General features: G+C 38.9%; 1 pseudogene across 1 annotated transcript; it reads right to left on the minus strand.

The window, feature by feature from the left end:
• Window positions 1-1,977: 1,977 nt before the first annotated feature.
• Window positions 1,978-23,657, minus strand: LOC146463969 (uncharacterized; annotated as a pseudogene). The gene is made up of 4 exons (XR_014856745.1): window positions 23,498-23,657; window positions 11,031-11,348; window positions 4,149-4,415; window positions 1,978-3,781 (listed from the first exon to the last, which is right to left on the minus strand). The product of XR_014856745.1 is annotated as an uncharacterized LOC146463969 (transcript).
• Window positions 23,658-24,368: the final 711 nt, after the last annotated feature.

Below are 24,368 nucleotides of genomic sequence, written 5' to 3' on the forward strand. Positions count from 1 at the left end.
AACCTTTTATTTTTCTTTATAGGGTGAATCAAATCAAATTTTAGTTACGAAGTAAGACGGGTATCGAATGGCCCCATTTAATTTAAAAGTGCTCGCAAAATTTGGCCTTTGCTCGAACTGCTCGCAAAAATTACATGGGTGCTCGCTTGCTCGTGCTCGCAACATTTTTATATCTGCTCGCATGCTCGCATTCTCGTTAACAATTGCTCGACATTTCGTTAATCCTCCTTTGTAGTTATTTTCTATTATTTTACACATATTTAAACGATAAATCAGTTGTGATAGGGTTAAAACAAAAAAGTTTAAACATCCTTACCTTTGACTTAGTCTTTCTTCAACAGTTCACTGAGCCTGTAACTATTGTTCTGTTTTGTAGGTGTCAGATTATTAGCTATTACTTGGCGCAAAACATTTATTCTATTATAAAAAAAGATTTCGGCTAGTGGAAAATTTACGAAGTACTCGAAGTGCTCGCTGCTCGCCATCTGTATTTTTCTAAAGTGCTCACTGCTCGCAAGAAGAATTTGACAACTGCTCGTGCTCGCAAAAATAAACACACTGCTCGCATGCTCGCAAATGCTTGCAAAGACCATTCGATGCTTCATAAATGAATTACTTTATCTGTATCAGTCTCCAAATAATAACCGATCTCGAAAGTTAAAAAAAAGACGGCACAGTTTTTAGCTGTACAAAACAAACAAACAAACAAACCCATTGACAAGTCTGTTCAACAACTTTTATTGAAATAAACTGGCTTCGCCAATTTTCCATCCGAACTTTCACATGAAAGAAGGTATTATTACAAAACACTACAAGTGATTCGTGTTAAATTAAAGTATCATTTTAGGAAATCCGCAGGGTACCACACGAGTACATGACACTAAGTTGTCAGAGTCGCCATTTTCCTCAGGGAATCTTACAGCTGTTTGAACTGTATTTTTGTCAGGTTCATATCATTATCTTCGTTGCACACAGTCGTCCTCTTTCAAATGAAAGTAAAGATTAAAAAGCAAATGTATACTTAATTTATTTATTAGTTTCGAAAATGGTATTAGATATGTCAAAATGAGCTACTGTTTGCACTTTCAAGTAAAAATGCATTCAAAAATAGTCTCTTCGAGCCAGCGGGAATTTCGTACTTTCGCTCTTTCAAAACTCATAAAAACTGGCTTGAATAGCCCTTTTCACGATTAAATCTGCTCATTTGAATTACAATGAAATCTAGCATGTATGTGAGGCAATTTCGGGCTATTTTGCAGTTTTAGCCCGAGATTGCCTCGCATCCACGTTGGATAACATTGTAATGCAAATTGAAAAATTAACCGTGAAAAGGGCTATTGTATACAAGTTTCGTCGTTGTTTTTATTATTATTATTACTATCATCATCATGATCATCATCATTATTATTATTACTATTATTATTATTGTTTTTTCTCGGCACCAAGCGTCTGGTAGGTAGATTTAACCTTCTCTCGTCTCGTACTCTCTTTCAACAATGCTTTTCACTACTGAAGTATTGGTAGCCATTTCTGATTTTATGACACTACAGGGGCGTCCATTTGAGATAGATTGCTTGGTAAACATGGTGAATAAAATTTGAGTTAATTTTCCGGTTAGTCAACAATATTAAGGTGTCATCTGTTTTTAGAAACGCTTTGAAAATCCGAAGGAAACTTATCCATCAATGGAGAACGAAAACAATGGCTATATCTTCTTTTTTAAAAACGGCTATTATAATCCAAGGAAACTATTCATTTAATGTTTTGGGGTGCGGATGGCAAGATGGAAATGGATATCCGCTTTCGTTGTGTCTAGTATTGAATGAAATCGCTAATAACATATTGTGGCTCATTTTTTCTTTGAAAATTCGCTTTATTTCACCTCATTGGTGATTCACCAGCAATTTATGTATGAGCAAGGTGTTTCACATAAATTAAGGTAACTTTTGACGAGGAGACGCTGGCTAAATTCTTAACGGTTTATAATTCATGGTAGTGATTAGACTTTCTCAAAGTCGCTCGCTCGCTTTTCATTGAATGGACCTGGCGGCGGTGATGTCAACACAGCGACAGATATTTTCAATTTTGTTATTTCATTCTATATCTCTTTAAATTATAGATGTAAAAAAGACATTTATTCGTTTATAAAACAGTCTTTGACAGACTAAAATGTCCTCTGTACTTATGAAACTTGACGCACAATTTTTTTCTGATAAACTTATAAAGAGACAATCATTATAACAAAGTAAGTACATGACATTTACAACATAAATCACATTGCATGCTAGAATACAGTCAACTCGCGTTATAGCGGACACCCTCGGGACGTCGTTTAGTGTCCGTAATAGCGAGAGTCCGTAATAACGGGGTGTGAGGATTAGCAGAGGTGGTGGCCTTGGGATTGAGATTCCAGTTATTTGTGAGTTACGTGGCGACCCAAAATATCTTGTAAGAACAAGCTTATCGATAATAGTGAATCTGCTGAGCAGTCGTTAAGAATGAAGGATGAGGGCTTGGTCTCTCCTAAAGAATCTGGAAGGAAAAGGCGCAAGAGAGAAAAAGCAGAGTCTGTTGTACAACCACTAATGAAATTTACTCGAAAATAAAAATTCTAGAAGTCCTTTGAAGTATGTTTTGACAAATGACGCACATCAGACTGCAATTCATGTTACATGCGAAGTTCATGGTGTCCGCTTTATCGAGAGTCAAAACAATTTAATTGTCATGTTTGTACCACTAATGTGTCCGTAATTCCGTAATAGCGGGAATCAGTTTGAGTCCAACCCCTATAGTTTTCGCCGGGATCTGGATTTTGTCCGTATTAGAGGGTGTCCGTGATTGCGGGGTGTCCGCAAGGCGAGAGTTGACTGTAATACTTATGAGGTGACAAGGTAACAAAGCGCGGATAAAGGTGTAGAATTTGTAGATTTAGGTTTGGGTTTTTTGCTACATGTAAATGGCTTCCATTAACGCAATTTAACAAGTTATTTGTGCTGGCAGAGTCTTTAATAGTGAAGCAATTTACAGAACATATAACATGACAAACTGGGCGTGTGAATATGTAATCTTGTTAATGTTTCTGAACGTGTAAAGAAATATTAGTTTGTTATATATTGTATGTTATGTCAGTTTATTATGTATTATTTATTTTTGGAATTACAACATAGCAACACATCTTCTAACTTTCTTCGCTTGACCTCTTGTGCCATATAAGCCCCTGGCTTCGCATCCCATTGTAATCTCTAGTCTGTGCTATTTAACAGAGTTGTTATTAACGTCATTGTTCAATTATTAAAAAAGAAGTATACTTTTGCTGTTTTGTTGCGGCAGAAGGCGTTGGTTGGTTTATTTACAAGTTTAAGGAAAGTCTTTGATGATCAAGAGATCCCCTGAAAAAAAAACTGCCACTGTGGTATATGTTCAATTTTCCCCTTTGATTTCCTTAAATATCGGGGAAGATCTGTACTCGGAGTAATAGCAGAAGTAAAGTTTAATGTCTTTGGCAACCAATGATTCAGGCAAGTTACCAGACCACACGTTTTTGTTTTCCTTGTCTTCACAATCCGCATGCCCATGACAGCTTGACATTTACTAGAGTGTTTTAACAGAAAGAAAGGATCACGCATGGGCAGTTCGATAGGTGCTTTCGCTGACCCATCTGATCTACAACAAAAATACACGACAGTATCCTTGCCATAAGTACCGTCCGGGAGAATACCAGTGTGCAAGTTATCATTTTTCGTGTCTTCGTCGTCCCACTTGATCCGGCCTTCACTGAAACCTGTTGTCATGGAAACCAAAAGGGCAATTTACAGTCATTCAACTTTCTGTCTAGAGGAGCCTTTCTTCACTTGCAATAATCATCCATGTCTTGTTGTTAAACTTATCCTGTCGATGAGGATCATTTAACCTTTTCATGAATCATTTGAGTAAAAATCACCGAAAACAATGATGTGCCTTTTGGGGATGATTGGTACTGATTTGAAAGTAGCTCCATTAGCGCGTTTAGAACGTAACGCCATGTAAATAAATTTAATAGGCCAGACTCAACAACAGAAATTTGCTTTGAGAAACTCAACTGAGTCAATAAAGAAGGCCGGCGTTACTTAACATCCATCAAGACCAACACAGTTTTAGCTTATTCTTACCGTGTGGGCATTTCCCCTTTTTGTATATACAGTACTTTCCCGCCGGCCAGTCTCTGGATCCACCTTTGTTTTCTTTCACACAAAAATGCTGGGTGATCTCGTTGTTTTTCTGGCGACCTTTTAAGTGAATTGGCCGTGACCAGTTACTCAGTGGACTGGTGTCCTCCGTGTTTTGCTGTAGAGATCCTTCTGACCAGCTGACCCTCCTTGATCGTGGGCACCCACTGTCCGGCATTGGTAAAGCGTAGGTCCCTCCCGGCCATCTTACTATATGAGTCAAAGTAAGAAACTATAGTTACAATGAAGTTTTTGCAAGCGTTAAAGCGATCTCAAAGATGCTTTCTCAAACTCATTAAAAAATCGTTAAGCCAAAACAAAACAAATCACTACCGTGCAGGAGGTTTAGAAATGCGATCTTAATAGACCATTTCTTAGCTGCTTTAATCCTCATTATGAAAGCGAGGGTAAGTGCAAAGTTTTTGGTATGAAAATTAGTTTTCATTTATATGCAAACAAAACTAATTTTCATATGAAAAGCTTTGCACTTAGCCTATCTTTCATAGTAAGGTTCACAGCAACTCGGAAATGACCTATTATCTTAAAATTCTTTGAACTTTGAAATTTCTCCAAAAATTATCAAAAGTTTGAGAAGCTATATCAAACACTCGAAAGAGTGTTTCTACCTATTTACAAATACCTCGAAGTTGGCTGCACCTCGTTTTTCTAATCTACTTCTCGGTGTTTCGAAATCGGAGGAAACACCCTTCCTCGTGTTTGATATATTACGTTATTTATGTTAGAAGTAATTCATGCGTGTACCAAGTTATGTTACTTATACAGGCACGTGCTCCGCAACGGATTTATAACGAAATCTTTATTTTATCAGTGGCTCCATTATCACTGGTTTCGTGCTCTTCCAAGGAGCCGAGCAGTTTAATCTAAATTTCAATAAATTACAATAAAAATTATATAATAGGTTACCTGGTGCCTTATGTTAATAAGCTGTTTTAGATGTAATGTTTCCAACAAAAGATTAGCTAATAGCTTGCTTTGCTTCAAGCTTGCTAGTGACAAACTGTTCCACCAAACAGCACCCCAGTAAACGAAACTCTTTTTGAGGGCCAACTGTATTTGGTTTTGGTATAAGAAGATTATGTTCCGAGCCCCGAACATTTGGATAGTATTCGTCATAATGATTTTTTCACCAAAAATATTTAGGTACTTGTTGTATTTATAGTTTGCTACAGTTTATAAAATCGGTATCTCGTCTCTCACCTAAGCTTGGCCAGTTAAGATCACGAAGAATCTGGGAAAATCTATGGTATTTTTCAACTTTTCTTATCTGTTTCATATCAAAACCGAACCTTACAGTTGCAACGGTTTAACTTTGTAGAAAAAAGTACTAGAACGATTACATTAGCTGCTGAAATTTACAGAGGTCAAGAAGAGAAAGGGCTATGACAAATAAGCAAAATCAACAAAAAACAGAACAAAAAAGTTCAACTCTGGTATCTCTGGTACTTCCCTTTTTATTTCAATTTTTCAGCTGAAGATGGCCGGCATTGACAAACTAGAAGATATCTTCACCAACCAAACATCGCAGAAGCCGGGGTATGTACCTCACCAACATTTCTAATTCCAATAGCTTAAAAACAGTAATCTTAGTTCAGTTATGTATGAAAATCGCTTTTCCAATTTTACAGGACACTGTGGCTGCCACCAACATTTTACCTGGATCCTCCACCTTCAATGGACCCTTACGGCTTGGAAGGGAAATAGTAAGTATATAATTAAGCAAACCGTAGCACCACCTTAACATATTATGTTATGTTTAATTTAAATATAAGCAAAGTAGTATACCTTCAGCAAAGATAAGCCCCGTTAGTGCCTTCCCTTGCCTTCCCCTGCCTTCCCTTAATTAATATTCCTAGGCGTCGAGTCCATGACGTCATCTATTGTTATAACCTAGGGAAAAAATGTCTTCCTGCATACTAATAAGTGTCGAGGTTTACTAATGAGCGTCACTCTTGCACAAAGGAAACAATAGACATGCCCAGGCTTGCCCGCTCTATACCCACCCTGATTGGATCTTAAGATTTATATTGTCTGTTTTGAATAAAAAGCGGTTAGATTTCGAAAGTGTCATTCCTTCATTCAACTTAAACTCGCTGGGAAAACTTTTTTTCGATTTTCAAAACGTTAGTACCGTTGAAAATGGCATTTTTCACCAACGTTATTGATCTTCAAGCTGCCTTGAGCGCTTGTTTAACTGTCCGCGACTGGGAGGTGTTGTTTGAAGCCCCGTTTGCTGGGAAAATTTATCTCCGATATTTCAGGTTATTCGTGACGATTATCGATCATTACCGTTAAAAAACAAAACACACACACATATATACACAAAGTGGCGCTGAAAACTCTATATTTCAAGTTTGTTTGACTATTACAAGACCGTTTTCTTCTACCTATCTCGAGGAAATAAAAAACTATGAAAGTCACGCACCGTTAGTCAGTTAATTATGCGGATCCACGAGCCTTAAGTTGCATACAAATTAGTTCAGTTCTGCTGGAAAAACCCAAGGGAGTATCTTGATGCATTAGTATATAATCAATTTTATATAACTTAACAAGGATCAATTAAAACACGCGACTTATAATTGCTAGCAATAGAACCAGACAAGAGATACCGTTTAAAAAACTTTATTAAAAAACAATGAAAAAAAGAGTCCGATGCACAGCGATACCTGCCTGCTTAAATTAATTTGCATGTTATGTTTGGCGCGCACTGAAAAAGTAAAACACGCTTAGAATTTACTGAAAATTCTTTATTTAAATCGTTTAACAATTCAAGTACAAAGCAAAGTTCTAATGACAGCGTTAATCCTGATCTTTATCCTCGTCATCGCTAGGGGGATAGAATGTCATGTTTGATGTCCTTTCATCCTTGTGTGTGATCGCTCCACAATCATAACATCGACGGAGAGATTCCTTGGCTTGCTTTCGTTCAAGAGGAATCTTGTGATCACATATAGGGCAAACTTTACAGTTATCTTCCCAAAAGCACTTAGGACATTTCATGACTACGGTATCATATCCATGTGAACTGTTGCAGTGTCGGCACGGACCATGAACTTTTGCCTGAGCTATAGTTTAATTTTCAACTGAGTCGCTACTATTCTCGGCCTCTTCTTCCCTATCATTTTCCAGGCCGCTGTTATGAGACTCTTCAGGTTGACTATTTTCAGAACTGGTTTCCTCCTCTTCACTGCTGTCTGACAAGTTTTCATCATTAGCCTCATTACCTGATTCGTCCTCTTTATCCCGGTATCCTCTTTCTTTTTCTAACAAATCGCTTAGAAGTTTTTTATTTTTGACCAGTCGCTTATTCACTCCGAGCTCTGCCAGTCCATCTAGGAAAGTATTGAACGCACGGGGTTTGGCGACATCTTCGTTATGAGGGAGTAACACATACTCGACCAGCTCTGAGATGTTTGTTACTGGTATTACGCGCTGGTTTCGGAGTAACAGTCCACTAGGTGTCCAGAACAAGATATTTTTAGAAGCAGCCATACTATGCAATAGTTCAGAAGCGTGCTCTCTGGAAACGGCGTTGGAAAGGTTGTTCAAGACATCTTTTATTCTTGGTTCTTCACTCTCGCTTTCATCATCAGAACTTTCGCTTTCTTCATGTTCACTCTCGTGTTCTTCTTCAACCAAATCTATCTTTCTCTTCATATTGATCAGCACTCGTTAAAAGAGAGACACAAATGACCAAATTTCAGAATCCACGGTCTCTTTTATAACATAAGATACCACAAGCTACTAATTGCAGGGGTCAGTAATTCTTGTATAAACCCAGTGCCTTCTTGCACAAGGACGCGTTTCTTTGTCTTGTAAGGAACATTTCGCTGAGCAAGATTTAGAAGAGCATCCTTATGCGAACGCAATATGGCCCTAACTTCTTCAGACACTGGTATGTTTTCTGTAAGTACATTATAAATAACTTGCAATAACGCATGCAACTGTTGTGGAGTAGCTGTTCTCAAGAGAAACTGACGCTGCTTGGAAGGGCAATCAGAAAGGAGCTGAAGGAAAGCTCGGTTGTTCTTTACAACGCGAGACATGATCATGGAATGAGTTTAAGAAAGTAAGTTCCCCCCTTTTATTGTGTAGGGTGTGGGGGAAGCAATAGACTTGAGGAGAAGGAAAACACCAGAAATAAGGAGGAGGAAAAACAATAGAATTGAGGAGGAGGAGGAGGAGGAGGAGGAGGAGGAGGAGGAGGAGGAGGAGGGAAAACAATAGGGGTTAATTCTATATAAATGTGACACATTCGATGTCTTTTTCAGTTCACGTTAAGTCTTCACTGAGTTGACATGAGTTGGTTCTGTTCTTTCTGCGAAAAATCCTTTAGTAGAAAAGATAACATGCAAAGACATATGTATAATAAGCTTAATGAGTCGCCGAGTTTCACACCATTCAGAGCTATGCCGTTTTCTCCAGAAAAATGTCAGCGGTTTCGCTTCCAGCATCCTTTTACTTCCATGATTGCCGGGATGATGGGGTCTGGAAAAACGGCCTGGGTTCGATCTCTATTGCAACAAGCTTCAGAGACAATTCACCCTCCCCCGGAGAGGATCGTTTGGTGTTATTCACAATGGCAGCCTGCGTACACACAAATGCTAGTCGCCATGCCACATATTGAATTCGTCAAGGGCATTCCTAAGGCTTTGGAGCAGGATTCCTATTTTAATGTAAACACACGGAATTTGATCTTGTTTGATGATCAGATGATTGACGCCAGTAAAGACAAGCGAATTGTGAACCTCTTTACTCGTGGTTCTCATCATCGTAATCTCAGTGTGATTTATATCGTGCAGAATCTATTCCATCAGGGAAAAGGTAGCCGCAGCATAAGCCTTAACAGTCATTATTTGGTGTTATTTAAGAATCCACGAGACAAATTGCAAATCTTGACTCTGGCGAAGCAAATGTATCCCGGCCAAACGGATTTCTTTTTAAATCAGTACGAAGAGGCTGTGAAAAGACCTTTTGGTTATCTGTTGATTGATCTGAAAACCACTACCCAAGACAACTGTAGATTGCGAACAAACGACCTCCCCAGCGAAGAAGGCTTTAACCAAGCAATATTTCAAGAAAACATTCCTCAAGAGCTTTTAAAATATCTGAAGCAGCAAAACATAGCGACATCCCCGGTACTTCCAGCTATGGAAGAAATAAAGGGCAGTATGGATGGCATGCTTTCTCGAAACGATCTCCGGGAAGATGAAAAAGCTAAACGATACTTTCAGTTGCAAAACAGATACCTGGCTTTTAAAGAACAATTAAATTCAAGAACACGACCGGAAGAAATAATCAGCGCTGTTCCAGACTTAACATCAAGGGCACTAGATTCTTCAACAGCAACGGCAGCATTCCCCACTCCCCTCAACCCTTTTAACGTAACACCTGAATTAACACAAGCGGCTATCTCTCAAAAACCATACAAAGAAAGCCTCACGCCTGCACCACCCTCAAACCCTGCTTTCCTGACCCCTCCTCCCACAGTAGAAACCCCATCACAACAAGCCCCGAAGCGAAAAAGGCGTCGGATTCAATTTGTAAATTATTTGGATGATCATGAAGCTCATGGCAAACGGCTGAGGAAACGTCGGCAAAAGAAATTTAATCCTTACAAGTACTCCATGGGTGAAGAAGATGAAGATTAATTAATTTCATCCGCTTAAAATCGCTGTGTATCGGACTCTTTTTTTCATTGTTTTTTAATAAAGTTTTTTAAACGGTATCTCTTGTCTGGTTCTATTGCTAGCAATTATAAGTCGCGTGTTTTAATTGATCCTTGTTAAGTTATATAAAATTGATTATATACTAATGCGTCAAGATACTCCCTTGGGTTTTTCCAGCAGAACTGAACTAATTTGTATGCAACTTAAGGCTCGTGGATCCGCATAATTAACTGACTAACGGTGCGTGACTTTCATAGTTTTTTATTTCCTCGAGATAGGTAGGAGAAAACGGTCTTGTAATAGTCAAACAAACTTGAAATATAGAGTTTTCAGCGCCACTTTGTGTATATATGTGTGTGTGTTTTGTTTTTTAACGGTAATGATCGATAATCGTCACGAATAACCTGAAATATCGGAGATAAATTTTCCCAGCAAACGGGGCTTCAAACAACACCTCCCAGTCGCGGACAGTTAAACAAGCGCTCAAGGCAGCTTGAAGATCAATAACGTTGGTGAAAAATGCCATTTTCAACGGTACTAACGTTTTGAAAATCGAAAAAAAGTTTTCCCAGCGAGTTTAAGTTGAATGAAGGAATGACACTTTCGAAATCTAACCGCTTTTTATTCAAAACAGACAATATAAATCTTAAGATCCAATCAGGATAAGTATAGAGCGGGCAAGCCTGGGCATGTCTATTGTTTCCTTTGTGCAAGAGTGACGCTCATTAGTAAACCTCGACACTTATTAGTATGCAGGAAGACATTTTTTCCCTAGGTTATAACAATAGATGACGTCATGGACTCGACGCTTAGGAATGTTAATTAAGGGAAGGCAGGGGAAGGCAGGGGAAGGCAGTAACGGGGCTTATCTTTGCTGAAGGTATACTACTAAGCAAGGGCATAGTATTTTCGTGGGTTATATATTAGTCGGTGTGTCCTACTGGGGATTTTAATTATGTATAAGGACGTGCACCTTCAGCTTTTAAATGCGGCTTCCTCTCCCGGACTCTGAATGAGTTCCCTCCAGGTTCACCTGGGACGATGACACCGACTGTTACTCATATCTCTTGTTGTCAATATTAATTACTGTTCTGATGTATTATGCGGAGATGAATAACAGATCCCAGCATTTACGTACCCCTCTCATATAACTGTAACTCTATCGAAGCCTCAGTGACGTCTGGAGGTTCTAGGCCTTTAGGCACCATTGCAACGCAATCGTATTCACCAATATCCTTCTCAGACACATTTGTGATATGCAGATAGAAATTTGCTTTCTCTTCTGTTGGCCACTCGGAATCGCCTCTACTGATTTCCTTGCCGTTGAAGTTCCAATAGATATAGGTATCCAATTTACTCGCATCACTTCCGAGACAAACTAAGGTCACATTGGAGCCCCGCCTTGCCACTACTTTGCCAGGAACTGGGACGAGTTTAGCTCTTTTACCGCTGACACCTGTTCAAAACATTACATTACCTAGTTTGGCTACCTTTTGATTTGATTTGATTTGATTTGATTTATTATTTTATTTCATCAGCTTTATTGGACACATCAATTTCAATACAAAGAACAAAACAGAAATACAAGAAACAAAATGAATGGTGTAAAGGGTATTACCCAAAAAGGGACAACGAGACCCATGCGAGGTACAACCAACATTAAAACATATAATAAACATCAGAAAAGAGTCTTAACCTTAAGCACGGTGGCAGGAGCAGTCTCTTGCAAAAGACCTAGGCAAGGCATGTCAATATCATAGGTGGAGTCCAGCAACAAAGTACATTTAGGGTTGATGCTCACTTTGGCTCTGCTGGTGGCTCAAAATAGGGTGCCCAGGTTTTTGCAGCAGCTTTGGACATAGGCGTACGGGCCTGGGGGACTGCAGCCTCCACAAATTCTGGGCAGCTCAGATGTTTTGGGCAGCAAGATAAATTTGTGCAAAGCCCCTTTTTTAATTTTTTTTTTTTTCCTTTGGAAGAGATAGATAATTTCTATTTTAACATGAAGTCGGCGTGAAAGCCAGTTAAATTCACGCAAGATAGTTGTTGCCTAACACTTGATGACTTTCTGGTTATTTAATAGAAGAAAGATCCTCGCAGCTAGTACGCAACTTAAGTGTCATTGTCTGAGAAAGTGTTCCAGGGGCCAAAACTTGTGGTCAACCGATTTGGCTGAAACTTGGCACAGAAGTTGGTTGCCATGAGATATTTGAAAAGCCAATTTGGCTCACTTCTCTGACTTTAAGTTTTAGAGTTTCAGGGGGGATCTCATTTTTAGCCCTTTGAGCACAAAAAATCCAGCCTTTCGAAGGTCATTTTGAAAGTGCCATAAAACCCAACTGGTAAATTGTGCTGCCAAATGAATTTGACTATGAATAGTACTATAATAGAGCTTTCATTTCATGAATGTAACTTTGTGCTCAAAGTATTGGACAGAGAGGAGCCTGGGGCTAGAGTTTGGCCAAAATTAATGTCAAAATTACAACTCAAAATTGCTATTTTTCAAAAAATCAGTGTATCTACCTGCCTTCTTGCATAACATCCGTACCTAAACCGTTATTTACTTTAGTGACCCAATTATCAAAATCAGTTGAGAAAAATTTGGCTTATCACGGTTTGTTGAATTTTTTTCACAAACACTCCATGCCTCTATAAGGTCATGCAAAATGGAATTTTGAGCATAATTCATGCCATAAACAAACCAAATTGTTGATATGAAGCCCTTATTCTGTATTTGGTCAGTGAAAATGAATTGTTTAAGGCAAATCAGTTTAATTGTTTAGAAATACTCTGATTCTTACCGTACAATTGCTCTTAAAAGCCTTTGATTAGCACAACAAATACCCTGATTTAGCAAAACAAGGTTTAATTTGTACTTTGAAAACCTAGTACCCATCAAACAGCACAAATGATGGAGGCCTTACCTCGATATAACAATTTTTCTAAACGATGCTTGAATTTTTCATTGATTAATATTCAGTTCCAAGACATATTTCTTCTTCGTTCCTCCAAGCATGGAAAATCTCTATATTTTGTCAGGCCTGCTTTTTATTATGATTACAAGATAAAGTTAGCTCAGTTAACGAAAACGTTCGTTAGCATATATTATTATATGGCTGGCTCCGCGAGCGGGCAAGATGAGTCAAATCCTGCGCTGTGATTGGCTACCCGTGCGGGCAAGATGGAGCTATCTTGCCCGCTCGGGATTACCCGTTGCCCGTCCGCTTGGCATCGAAAGTCTAATCCCAACAACAATGCGGGTTTTCTTCGATTTTCTCGCTGTTTTGGGGGAAAACGCTCACTAAAAAGTTCGGTATACTCTAAACATTTACCTAAAGGCAAGGATAGAGAATGGAATCGTCCTGGTGTAGTGAAAACTTTGTTTCAGCTACAATGAATGTGAGTTGAATCGGTGAGTTGCTCTGCGGGTAGTATTTTAGATAGAATTGATTTTGAAAAACTTATTGTCTCAAGTCGAGTGCCAAATTGATACATTCTCTAGGTTTGCAATGACTGTATTTAAACCATAGCGTAGTGGGAGTTGCGGTTAGTATTTAGAGCAGTTCAGAAAAGTATTTTTTTTAAGTTCGCCGAAGAAGCTCACGTTTTTCATTTAGCCGCGTCTTGCTTGTTGTAAACAACAAAATCTTGTTAAAGTTTCGCCCAGTTTTCTGATTTAACTGCTCTTTTTTTCGGCTTATGTTTGCATATAATCTCAAAATCTATTGTTTCATTCAAGAATTAATGATTGGAAGCCGAAAACTGTGTAAAAATTTTTATTATTTACGCCACCGCGCGATCGGCTGAAAATGGCGAATTTGCCGGATTCTATTCAAATCTTCCCGCTCTTGCGAAAATCTAAATTTTTCGTTCTCAATAATTAATTGTATACTCCCTTTAAGCCATTATAAAGTTAGAACCCTAAGATAATTTAGGATTCCTTGTTTTCCAAGATTACATGCTAATCCAAAAATGCACTAAAAATAAATCCGGCTTGCACCGGCCGGCTATGAAGAATTTCTTTCCGAGTAGAGCAGTTTCATGTCGTGTTTTGTTTTGTTGTTGTAGTTTTAACTTGATGGTAAAGCCATATAATAAATCCTTTATTGACCAAGCTTGTGCGGTCAAGATGGCTGGATATTGGCCTCGTTCTTTTTTTGCGTTTTTATGGACCTCGACTTCGTCTCGGTCCATAAAAACGAAAAAAAAAGAACTTGGCCAATATCCAGCCATCTTGACCTCACGCTTGGTCAATAACGCATATTTATTATATGGCTGGCTCCGCGAGCGGGCAAGATGAGTCAAATCCTGCGCTGTGATTGGCTACCCGAGCGGGCAAGATGGAGCTATCTTGCCCGCTCGGGACTACCCGTTGCCCGTCCGCTTGGCATCGAAAGTTTAATCCGAACAACAATGCAATCTTTTCTTCGATTTTCGTTGTTTTTGGGGAAAACGCTCACTAAAAAGTTCGGTAAACTTTCTCAACATTTACCTAAAGGAAAGAAAAGAGAATGGAATCGTCCTGGTGTAGTGAAAATTTTGTTTCAGCTACAATGAATGTGAGTTGAATCGGTGAGTTGCTCTGCGTGTAGTAATTTTAGATAGAATTGATTTTGTAAAACTTATTGTCTCTAGTCGAATGCCAAATTGATAAGTTCTCTAGGTTTGAAATGACTGTATTTAAATCATAGCGTAGTGGAAGTTGCGCCGGGAGTTGCGTTAAGTGTTTAGAGCAGTTCAGAAAAGTATTTTTTTCAAGTTCGCCGAAGAAGCTCACGTTTTTAATTCAGCCACGTCTTGCTTGTTGTAAACAACAAAATCTTGTCAAAGTTTCGCCCAGTTTTCTGATTCACCCGTTTTTTTTTTTCGACTTACGTTTGCATATAATCTCAAAATCTATTGTTTCATTCAAGAATTAATGATTGGAAGCCGAAAACTGTGTAAAAATCCTGAAAAATGTTTATTATTTACGCAACCGCGCGATCGGCTGAAAATGGCGAGTTTGCCGGATTCTATTCAAATCTTCCCGCTCTTGCGAAAATCCAAATTTTTCGTTTTCAATAATTGTATACTCCCTTTAAGCCATTATGAAGTTAGAGCCCTAAGATAATTTAGGATTCCTTGTTTTCCACGATTACATGCTAATCCAAAAATGCACTGAAAATAAATATTGCACCGGCCGGCTATGAAGAATTTCTTTCCGAGTAGAGCAGTTTCATGTCCTGTTTTGCTTTGTTGTTGTAGTTTTAACTTGAAGGTAAAGCCATATAATAAATCCTTTATTGACCAAGCTTGTTCGGTCAAGATGGCTGGATATTGGCCTCGTTCTTTTTTTGCGTTTTTATGGACCTCGACTTCGTCTCGTTCCATAAAAACGCAAAAAAAGAACTTGGCCAATATCCAGCCATCTTGACCTCACGCTTGGTCAATAACGCATATTTATTATATGGCTGGCTCCGCGAGCGGGCAAGATGAGTCAAATCCTGCGCTGTGATTGGCTACCCGAGCGGGCAAGATGGAGCTATCTTGCCCGCTCGGGATTACCCGTTGCCCGTCTGCTTGGCATGGAAAGGTTAATCACAACAACAATGCGGGTTTTCTTCGATTTTCCCGTTGTTTTGGGGGAAAACGCTCACTAAAAAGTTCGGTAAACTTTCAACATTTACCTAAAGGTAAAGGAAATAGAATGGAATCGTCCTGGTGTAGTGAAAACTTTGTTTCAGCTACAATGAATGTGAGTTGAATCGGTGAGTTGCTCTGCGTGTAGTATTTAAGATAGAATTGATTTTGAAAAACTTATTGTCTCAAGTCAAGTGCCAAATTGATAAGTTCTATAGGTTTGCAATGACTGTATTTAAATCATAGCGTAGTGGAAGTTGCGGTTAGTGTTTAAAGCAGTTCAGAAAAGTATTTTTTTTAAGTTCGCCGAAGAAGCTCACGTTCTTAATTTAGCCGCGTCTTGCTTCTTGTAAACAACAAAATCTTGTCAAAGTTTCGCCCAGTTTTCTGATTTAACTGCTCTTTTTTTCGGCTTATGTTTGCATATAATCTCAAAATCTATTGTTTCATTCAAGAATTAATGATTGGAGGCCGAAAACTGTGTAAAAAGTTACGCCACCGCGCGATCGGCTAAAAATGGCGAGTTTGCCGGATTCTATTCAAATCTTCCCGTTCTTGCGAGAATCTAAATTTTTCGTTCTTAATAATTGTATACTCCCTTTAAAACATAATAAAGTTAGAGCCCTAAGATAATTTAGGATTCGTTGTTTTCCACGATTACTTGCTAATCCAAAAATGCACTGAAAATAAATCTTGCACCGGTCGGCTACGAAGAATTTCTTTCCGAGTAGAGCAGTTTCATGCCGTGTTTTGTTTTGTTGTTGTAGTTTTAACTTGATGGTAAAGCCATATAATAAATCCTTTATTGACTAAGCTTGTTCGGTCAAGATGGCTGGATATTGGCCTCGTTCTTTTTTTGCGTTTTTATGGACCTCGACTTCGTCTCGGTCCATAAAAACGCAAAAAAAGAACTTGGCCAATATCCAGCCATCTTGACCTCACGCTTGGTCAATAACGCATATATCTATGTCTGTTAACACCCTGAACAGTTCTTGTAAATACCCACCAGTAAAGGAGCATGGCCATGCATACATAGACATATAAACTTACGTAGAGATATACGAGCTGCAGTTCATAGCAGTGCCGATGTGACCCGTTACTTCAGAGTCCTCTAGAGCGGAGTAAATGAAACCATCCGTCAAGAAGGAATGCACAGTTAGGAGAGCTCGATAGCAAAACAAAAAACTTGTGTTGCTAAATACAATAACCAAACGAGGCCAGGGCATTGAGATGATGCAAAATCAACTGGCCCGCCATTTTGGACATAGGAGAGAGTGGGGACTAAACCGAGGTTACGTTCCCCTTCCGTTTCGCGGCTCTGTTTTATCAGGTGTAAGAAATTCAAGGGTAATTTCACGATGGCACTTTGTTCCTTTGAAGGGGTAAGTGATCAGTGCGGTGCCACCGCATGGGCTCCGCACGAAACAGGAATGGTTCCTTTATTATCCTGCGAGAATGATATGACTGAATGGTTGAAGGAAAAGTACAAGGGGTCAGGTGCGTCTGGGGCAAGAGGAAGACCTGGTCATACCAAAGCAGCAGGTGATTCAAAATATCTGTTAGGGATCATACACGCGCACAAATGGCTTTTATCGCGATCCAGTGGACTCTTTTCTGTTGAAGAGAGACCACGATACTTTACGATATTGTCGTCTCAAATTGTTTGTTTATGACTGATTGAAGATTTCCCGAGCTAATTTACTTGATTCTTGCGAAGAGAAACAAACATTCAACAAATGGTTCACAGGAAGGGGAAAGGGGTTGACTAAAACCCTAACTTTGAAAGGTAAGAGTGCAGTTAATTTATCGCAACAATCTCTATGACCAAAAACAACGATAAGAATAACTTGAAGTTGAAGGCTGTTTTTCGTCTGCTCGCTCTGTTTGTTTACATTCAGCTTTACCTGTTCAGACGCTCATCACGCAATCACAATTTGAGCGTGAAACCCTACCGGTTTCCTGTATTTGCCAGTTTCGTCTAAGATAAGAGAACTTGAAAAATCTTTGCAAACATGCTGCATCGAAGCAAATCTTCCAAGCAAATCCCATAACAAATCGGCAGATTTTGAGACAATATAAGGGCTTCTTAACGATGCGAAGCAGAGAGTCCATATACGGGAAAACATTCTGTACGTATGTCATGGTGTCATTATCAAGTCAGTAATACCGTCTCAAAATCGAATGTAGTTTCTTTTTATCGTGATTCATCTATTCTTGTAGAAAAAAATGTTTAATCAATTAGTTGAGCTCAGAATACAACAATAAATCTGAGATAAGTTTTAAACTGGGTATATAAGATTCCTAAAATTATACCGCCTCTATTTACATACTAAAATAACTAATTATAAGTAATTAAAAAATGTTTCCGAATAATTTTTGTTACCAACAAAGTTATCCGTGAAACAAGACATTTACTCGCTCAAAATGTCAATTTCATCGAAAAGCTTCGATGCAGCATGTTTGCAAAGATTTTTCAAGTTCTCTTATCTTAGACGAAACTGGCAAATATAGGAAACCGGTAGGGTTTCACGCTCGAATTGTGATTGCGTGATAAGCGTCTGAACAGGTAAAGCTGAATGTAAACAAACAGAGCGAGCAGACGAAAAACAGCCTTCAACTTCAAGTTATTCTTATCGTTGTTTTTGGTCATAGAGATTGTTGCGATAAATTAACTGCACTCTTACCTTTCAAAGTTAGGGTTTTAGTCAACCCCCTTGCCCTTCCTGTAAACAATTTGTTGAATGTTTGTTTCTCTTCGCAAGAATCAAGTAAATTACCTTGGAAAATCTTTAATCAGTCATAAACAAACAATTTGAGACGACAATATCGTAAAATATCGTGGTCTCTCTTTAACAGAAAAGAGTCCACTGGATCGCGATAAAAGCCATTTGTGCGCGTGTATGATCCCTAACAGATATTTTGAATCACCTGCTGCTTTGGTATGACCAGGTCTTCCTCTTGCCCTAGACGCACCTGACCCCTTGTACTTTTCCTTCAACCATTCAGTCATATCATTCTCGCAGGATAATAAAGGAACCATTCCTGTTTCGTGCGGAGCCCATGCGGTGGCACCGCACGGATCACTTACCCCTTCAAAGGAACAAAGTGCCATCGTGAAATTACCCTTGAATTTCTTGCACCTGATAAAACATAGCCGCGAAACGGAAGAGGAACGTAACCTCGGTTTAGTCCCCACTCTCTCCTATGTCCAAAATGGCGGGCCAGTTGATTTTGCATCATCTCAATGCCCTGGCCTCGTTTGGTTATTGTATTTAGCAACACAAGTTTTTTGTTTTACTATCGAGCTCTCCTAACTGTGCATTCCTTCTTGACGGATGGTTTCATTTACTCCGCTCTAGAGGACTCTGAAGTAACGAGTCACATCGGCACTGCTATGAACTGCAGCTCGTATATCTCTACGTAAGTTTATATATCTATGTATGCATGGCCATGCTCCTTTATTGGTGGGTATTTACAAGAACTGTTCAGGGTGTTAACAGACATAGATTATATGCTAACGAACGTTTTCGTTAACTGAGCTAACTTTATCTTGTAATCATAATAAAAAGCAGGCCTGACAAAATATAGAGACTTTCCATGCTTGGAGGAACGAAGAAGAAATATGACTTGGAACTGAATATTAATCAATGAAAAATTCAAGCATCGTTTAGAAAAATTGTTATATCGAGGTAAGGCCTCCATCATTTGTGCTGTTTGATGGGTACTAGGTTTTCAAAGTACAAATTAAACCTTGTTTTGCTAAATCAGGGTATTTGTTGTGCTAATCAAAGGCTTTTAAGAGCAATTGTACGGTAAGAATCAGAGTATTTCTAAACAATTAAACTGATTTGCCTTAAACAATTCATTTTCACTGACCAAATACAGAATAAGGGCTTCATATCAACAATTTGGTTTGTTTATGGCATGAATTATGCTCAAAATTCCATTTTGCATGACCTTATAGAGGCATGGAGTGTTTGTGAAAAAAATTCAACAAACCGTGATAAGCCAAATTTTTCTCAACTGATTTTGATAATTGGGTCACTAAAGTAAATAACGGTTTAGGTACGGATGTTATGCAAGAAGGCAGGTAGATACACTGATTTTTTGAAAAATAGCAATTTTGAGTTGTAATTTTGACATTAATTTTGGCCAAACTCTAGCCCCAGGCTCCTCTCTGTCCAATACTTTGAGCACAAAGTTACATTCATGAAATGAAAGCTCTATTATAGTACTATTCATAGTCAAATTCATTTGGCAGCACAATTTACCAGTTGGGTTTTATGGCACTTTCAAAATGACCTCCGAAAGGCTGGATTTTTTGTGCTCAAAAGGCTAAAAATGAGATCCCCCCTGAAACTCTAAAACTTAAAGTCAGAGAAGTGAGCCAAATTGGCTTTTCAAATATCTCATGGCAACCAACTTCTGTGCCAAGTTTCAGCCAAATCGGTTGACCAAAAGTTTTGGCCCCTGGAACACTTTCTCAGACAATGACACTTAAGCTGTTACGAAAACAAATCCCGAAAAAAAATTCAAGCTTGAACGGAAATCGAACCCATAACCTCTGCGATGCCGGTGCAGTATTCTACTAGCTGACCTACGAAGCCAGCTGGTCATATTGTGAGTTCGTAATATACCCATGAAAGAAGGATGAATAAATGAATGTAAATATATGACGCATATATTTTGAACTGCGGTTGAAAGATCAAATAGAAAAAAGATCTTCGCAGTTCTTAAGCAGTTGCGAAGAAGCTGCGATCTTCTATTTGATCTTTTATTCACCAGGGCATCCAGACAATCCCCATCGCGTTACCTTCAAGCCCTTGTATGTAAACACGCGCAAAGACAAACGCAGCTGAAACCGGAATCGCACCGCCTTATTAACGCTTACTATGCGTCCATCGACAAGCTGCTATCCGAGCTTGAGTTCAGGATCAGGAAATACTCTGTGCCTTGGGAAATATCCGGCTGTCACAGTGAAACACCTGATAAAGAAAGTTTCTGGCGCGTCGCTAAATTTTACAAAATCGACGGCGACTTTCTGGAAGCCGAGCAGAAAATGTAGGCGAGTTTTCGTCGTGTGCCCTGATTAGGCTACATGGCCGTTTCAGAAACACTGGAGACAATGCACGAGAATGATCAATTTGATATGTTTCCAGGGTTTCTTTTTTTTGGTGGTACGTATCCTTGCCGAGTGATACCTACTACATCGTGTTCTGCAGAAGGATCATTCAGTGCGTTGCTCAGATTGAAAAAATACCTCCGCAGCACCATGGGGCAACAACGTGTCATTAACAGCGTACTTATTAACACTGAAAGGACATATGCCAACTTATTGATATCTTCGGCCGTCGAAATGGCAGAGACAGCTATTTCTTTTCACGTGTTTCGTGAGCTCATATGATAGATTCATATGTAAGAATATTTTCAATTCATATGTAGGCCTGTGTTGGTACATCGTATGACCCCCGTTCCTTTTCGACTGTTTCGTAAAAATTTGCCGGGCAACGTGCAAAAAAATGTTTTCGGGCAAATGGTTCACCGCCCCCCTGGCAAAAAACTGCCCGTACGCCTATGGCTTTGGATGATGTTTGGAAGATTTTAAGGTTATTACACTGAAGTAAAAGGTTTCTTTCAAACTCAATCGAACATTTTATATTTGGTCGGAAAGTGTTCTAAGCATAGGAGAGTGAACGAAAATATGGCTAGAAAATTGTATTGTACATGCCCGACCTACGCGAAGTTTAAAATATACGTTGTTCGAAAGAAAATCCAGAAACTTTTACACGTGTAAATTATTTCTTGTAAAATGCAGGTCGTTTGAAGTTCCTTTGCATCATAGTAACCATAATTGCATTTATATTGCATAGGATGTAAAAAGAGTTTTAAAACGAAGACACAGGTGGATGTATTTTAAAGATCAATCTGACTTGAAAATTGTCAAATAACAGAATTAATTCCGACCAAGGAATCCCGACATGCGGTGAAGAGAACGAGAAACATTGTGACGCCCAGAAGGTTTACTGTCAACCGTTGACAGTCAAACCTTCTTGGCGTTACAATGTTTCCGTGTCAAGTCAACCTTGCGTGTTTAGGAGCCATTTAGGTTGTTATCCAATACGTGGTTGTCTCGAGTGTTTTCACCGCAGTAATGGTCAATTAAATTCATTCTCGATTCTTCTGGAATTCTGTTTGTGAAGGGTCAAGACGGTAAGTCTATAGAAGTTCTCGATAATTAAATGACAGGTGCGTAGCAAGAAAAATAATATTCGAATTTCTTGGTGTAAAATGTTGAAAAGCAAATAACTAAAAAGAAAAGAACTGTTAACCAGCTTTCATTTAATTGAATATTTGGCAGAGTTTCAGATCAGGTTAATTCGGCCACCGTTAAGAGATTCGAGAGTTCCAGACAAATTATACAGTGGAGCAAAAAGCACCTTAATAGCCTTCATTCCTTAGTATATCATCCTGGGAATCAAACGTTAGTGATGTTTACCTCTGGGATTGAAGGGGTGAAATCTGTGAAGGCACCGGATAATAGTTCTAAGGCTGCTGGGATTTACAGTAGCTATATTAAGTTGTACGGTATAGGAGAACGCCGACGGAGAAATTGACCAAACGCAGCCTAAGTTACACTAGCTTAAGGATTTCATCTAAATTGTTTAACCCTTTTAGCCCAAAGGGTGACAATCACGTAATTTCTCCTCAAAATATCACAACCTGATCAAGCATTCAGCTTAGGAGAAAAAAGGACATCATCACCACAGACAAAAAGTCTTGATGTTTTAACAACTACTCCTAACTAGCTCCATACGAAAAATAAGGAAAACAGTGACAAGAATATGTAGGTTGATATTCGAGCTTAAAGGGTTAAAACGACTTGGTGCCATCTCGTACAGTATAATAAACAGTACCACCTGAAATTTGAAGTGCTGCACAATGTGACAATTCAAATGAAAATACTTAGTGTGAACTTAGGTTCGCGGACCGTGGAAGATTCAGTTAGAAGCAGATATTGAAATAATTTGAGATTTGACTCAAATAAATTGGATGAGTAATTTACACTTTTTTTTATAAATTTGCCTCGTCCAAGCGAAGGCTCCGGTAATGTTTGTGAGCGCAGTTATGCCCAAAAAAGGATTTAGATTTGAAGTGGGCAAGGAATCTTTTGTAACGGTACAGTATAAGTCTACGCCGAACGCATAAACCCTATGCCAATGGCCTCGGAAACACAACCATGTGTGTGCAAATTGATTGTCCTTTCAACAGTAGTCATTCCACTATAGCACTTTCTGTTGCTGAAGAATGCTGGAGGAAGAGAAAAGCTTTTTAAGGTAATTGTTACCTCAGAAATTTAAATGACTTCTTATTTTTCATGGGGTGGGCGCGGAGATCCAATTCGCAGATTTCCAACAATTAATTTTAGAACATACCCACTTTCCTTCTAATATCCGTTACCAGTTATCACCGGGGAAAGTGATTCGGAATTTCCCAAATATTAAAACCTTAACCACACGAAAACAAAACTTCTTTCTGGCAAATTCTGGAGATGGATCAAGCCGGCTAGATTCTCTGTTTTCCCCGTTTGGTAACATTGTGTGCGACACGCGAACTTTAACTTGCAGAAACTCGCACCTTCGTAATTTTTCTATCCTGAATCTTACCTGGTATAAATAGCAGAGATGCAAATAGCAAAGCTACTACTACTGCAAAATAGCATTCCATCACTTCTTTCCAACAATTAATTTTAGAACATACCCACTTTTCTTCTAATATCCGTTACCAGTTATCACCGGGGAAAGTGATTCGGAATTTCCTAATATTAAAACCCTAACCACATGAAAAACAAAACTTCTCTCTGCCAAATTCCGGAGATGGATCAAGCCGGCTAGATTTTCTGTATCCTTGTTTGGTAACATTGTGTGCGACACGCGAACTTTTACTTGCGGAAACTCGCACTCGTAATTTTTCTATCCTAAATCTTACCTGGTATGAATAGCAGAGATGCAAGTAGCAAAGCTTCTGCAAAATACCATTCCATCACTTCTTTCTTGAATTTGGAGATATCTGCTTCAACCTCTGCTTCTGCTTCAACCACATCCGCGATGTTCTCGATTCGGGCACGAGTTTTAAGATGACGTTCTAATTATCTTATATGGCTTATTTGACATGTTTCGCTTTCGGAGAAAAGGTTAAGAAAACAAGAACACAGGGAGTGAGCCCAAGAGAAGGTGGAGGGTTGGGGGAGGGGGTGTTGACCAAAGAAAAGCAGAATTCAGTGAACAAACTATACATGCATGCTTGAGTGAAAATCGACATCTTTTTTCGCCTTGGGTAAGATGTTAAAGAAGGCTCAAAATTTACGTAATAATTTGCCATAAATTGTATTCCAATTTTACTTTTTATTTTTCGCTTTCCTTAAAATGAGAAAGGGTTAAAAACAACGAAGCAAAGAAATAGGCAGAGCAGATCAATAGTCAGTGAATTTACTTGTCGAGCGAAATGTAAAGGTGTTTAACGTTGTCGGTGTAGATCTTTCAATAAGGAACCACTTTAATTTGATAAAGCTTTTGCACTTGTAGCTAACTTACTATGCCCTTGACATTACAGTCTTTAATGAGGATTCTTCAACACGTATATGAACTCCTCATTGTGTTTTTTTTTTTTTTTTTTTTTTGTTCTCTTTAGCTTGCTCTGCCTCCCCCAGTTTCTATGACCCAATTCCGGGAATTTAAACCCGCCACCCGCAGAAAATATAAATTCTTGAGCTCTCGAGTCGTACTTAATCAACCGATAAATACCGTTGCTGAGGCTTTTAACACCCAGGGGAGTGGTCTTAGGAACTTTATTCAGCCAA

Source organism: Pavona decussata, unplaced genomic scaffold, assembly GCF_977016875.1.
Source record: "Pavona decussata unplaced genomic scaffold, jaPavDecu1.1 SCAFFOLD_170, whole genome shotgun sequence".
Taxonomy (NCBI): domain Eukaryota; kingdom Metazoa; phylum Cnidaria; class Anthozoa; order Scleractinia; family Agariciidae; genus Pavona; species Pavona decussata.